The sequence below is a fragment of the Monodelphis domestica genome, chromosome 4, assembly GCF_027887165.1.
Source record: "Monodelphis domestica isolate mMonDom1 chromosome 4, mMonDom1.pri, whole genome shotgun sequence".
Lineage (NCBI taxonomy): Eukaryota > Metazoa > Chordata > Mammalia > Didelphimorphia > Didelphidae > Monodelphis > Monodelphis domestica.
This window is the reverse complement of record NC_077230.1, coordinates 274,679,464-274,682,504: the sequence shown is the minus strand read 5'-3', so window position 1 is coordinate 274,682,504 and position 3,041 is coordinate 274,679,464.

Genomic DNA, 3,041 nt, shown 5'->3' with positions numbered 1-3,041 from the left:
ATTCTACTCCCCACAGCTTCCTTCCAAATTGATGGATTAAAACTCCCCTCCTACTACATAGATTCTGAATCAATTTCTGTTGTAATTCAAAGTATCTAATTTATTTTGATATAAAGTTATAGAAGGAACTCAGAGATGCCTCCATCGTAGCCCTATACAAGAACAAAGGCTCACGAGCAGCCTGTGACAACTACAGAGGCATCTCACTACTCTCTACTGCTGGAAAGATCCTCACCCATGTTATACTCAACAGACTCCTATCATCTCTTTCAGAGCAGAACCTGCCTGAATCACAATATGGCTTCTGACCAGATCTTAGAACCATCAACATGGTCTTCACGGTGAGGCAAATGCAGGAAAAATGCCTTGAGCAGAACCTGAGTCTCTACATTGTCTTCATAGACTTGATGAAGATGTTCGACACAGTGAACAGGGATGCATTGTGAGTGATCCTCAGCAAGCTCGGTTGCCCAGCAAAATTCGTCAAACTGATCCAGCTCTTTTATGTCGACATGACAGGGGAAGTCCTATCTGGTGGAGAGACTTCTGATCGCTTCAACATCTCCAATGGCATGAAACAAGGCTGTGTCCTCGCTCTGGTACTATTCAATCTATACTTCACCCAAGTATTACGACATGCTGTGATGGATCTAAATCTGGGCGTCAACATCAAATACCGACTGGATGGCCACTATTCGACCTTCGCCGCCTGACTGCAAAAACAAAGACAACAGAGAGACTTATCCTGGAAGCTCTCTTTGCAGATGACTGTGCTCTCATGGCCAACCAAGAAAATCATCTTCAAACCATTGTGGACAGGTTCTCTACTGCAACAAAACTGTTTGGCCTGACTATCAGCCTCAGCAAAACAGAGGTGCTGTTCCAACCTGCACCAGGGAGGCCAACGAACCAGCCGTGCATTACAATTGACAGCACGCAGCTTTCTAATGTCAACACTTTCAAGTACCTGGGCAGCACCATTGCCAACGACGGGTCCCTAGACCACGAGATCAATGCCAGGATCCAAAAGGCCAGCCAGGCACTCGGGTGGCTGCGCTGCAAAGTCCTCCAACACAGAGGTGTAAGCACTGCGACGAAGCTCAAAGTGTATAACACAGTGGTCCTCAGCTCGCTCCTGTACGGTTATGAGACATGGACACTGTACCGGAAACACATGAAGCAGTTGGAGCAATTCCACCAGCGCTCCCTCCGGTCAATCATGAGGATCCAATGGCAGGACTGAATCACCAATCAGGAAGTCCTTGACAGAGCCAACTCCACCAGCATCGAAGTCCTGGTCCTCAAAACCCAGCTACGATGGTCTGGACACATCATCCGCATGGACCCACAGCGAATACCAAGAGAGGTATTCTATGGTGAACTGTCAGCTGGACTCAGGAAACAAGGCCGACCAAAGAAAAGATTCAAGGATCAGCTAAAGTCCAACTTGAAGTGGGCTGGCATTATGCCAAAGCAACTAGAACTCGCTGCCTCTGTCAGAAGCAGCTGGCGAACCCACATTAACCATGCTGCCACCACCTTTGAAGATGAACAACATCGATGTCTTGCCACTGTGCGTGAACGCCAACACCAGGCCACAACCGCACCTCTCGTAACAACTGGCATCCCATGCCCCATGTGCCACAAACTTTGCGCCTCAGTCTTTGGACTTCAAAGCCACATGAGGGTACATCAATAGATGATAATGCACAAAGACAATTGTCATCGAGAGACTACCACTATAGAAGGAATGAGGAGCTGAAAAGGAAGGGAAAGGAAAGCCAGGACAGACAGAAAAAGCAAGGTCCCTACTATTTCTTTTCTACTACAACTTTTGAGGGCTTGACCAAAGAAATCTCTCTAGGGAATATGCTCTGAGTTCCCTTGAAGAAAAAGATAGAGTCTCTATCCCAAAGGTTGGCTTCAGTTGGGCATTGAGATCTTCATTCAGTTCCAGCAGAATGATTTGGAGATGAGTACTTCCACCCAGCTCCCCACCAAGTCCGAGATAAGAAGAACAGATCTTTCTGCCTCCAACTACTCTTGAATCTTCATGGAACTCTCCCATCCCTTGAAGATTCCATTTGCCCCTATTCTGAAACATCTCTTCAAACTTCAGATTTCTCTTGCTCTTGGCCATTCCCTTATTCACAGTACCTGTTCCTCTCCCTGGTCATCTTAATATATATCATCCTTGATATAATCAGGCTTAGGAAGTAGAGTTCAGGCTCCCCTGCTTCCCCCTTGTCTATCAAGTGACTTCTACCAATGAGAAGAATTTCCTGATTACTTCAACCAATATGCATTTCTCTATTAAAAAAATTAACTAATTAATTTAGATTATTTTTCCATGGTTATATGACTCATGTTTTTTTCGTCCCCTCCTTCCCTTTCCCTCCTGAAGACAAGGAGCAATTCCACTGGGTTTTACATGTATCATTGTTCAAAATCTATTTCCATATTATTACTATTTGCAATTGAGTGATCATTTAAAGTCAACATCCCCAATCATATCCTCACTGAACCATGTGATCAATCATATGCTTTTCTTCTGCATTTCAACTCCCACAGTTCTTTTTCTGGATGTGGATAGAGTTGTTTCTCATAAGTCCCTCAGAGTTGTCCTGGATTATTGCATTGCTGCTAGAAGAGAAGTCCATTATGTTTGATTGTGCCACAGTGTATCAGTCTCTGAGTATAATGTTCCCCTCATTTTGCTCCTTTTGCTCTGCATAAATTCTTGGAGGTCTTTCCAATTCACATGGAATTCCTCCAGTTCATTATTCCTTTGAGCACAATAGTATTCCATCACCAACAGATACCACAATTTGTTTAATTATTCCCCAATCAAGGGACACCCCCCCATTTTCCAATTTTTTTTTGCCAATACAAAGAGTATAGCTATTAATATTTTTGTACAGGTATTTCCCCCTATTATCTCATTGGGGTACAAACCCAATAGTGGTATGGCTGGATGAAAGGCCAGGCAGTCTTTTAGTACCCTTTGGGAATGTTTCTAAATTGCCTTCCAGAATGGTTGG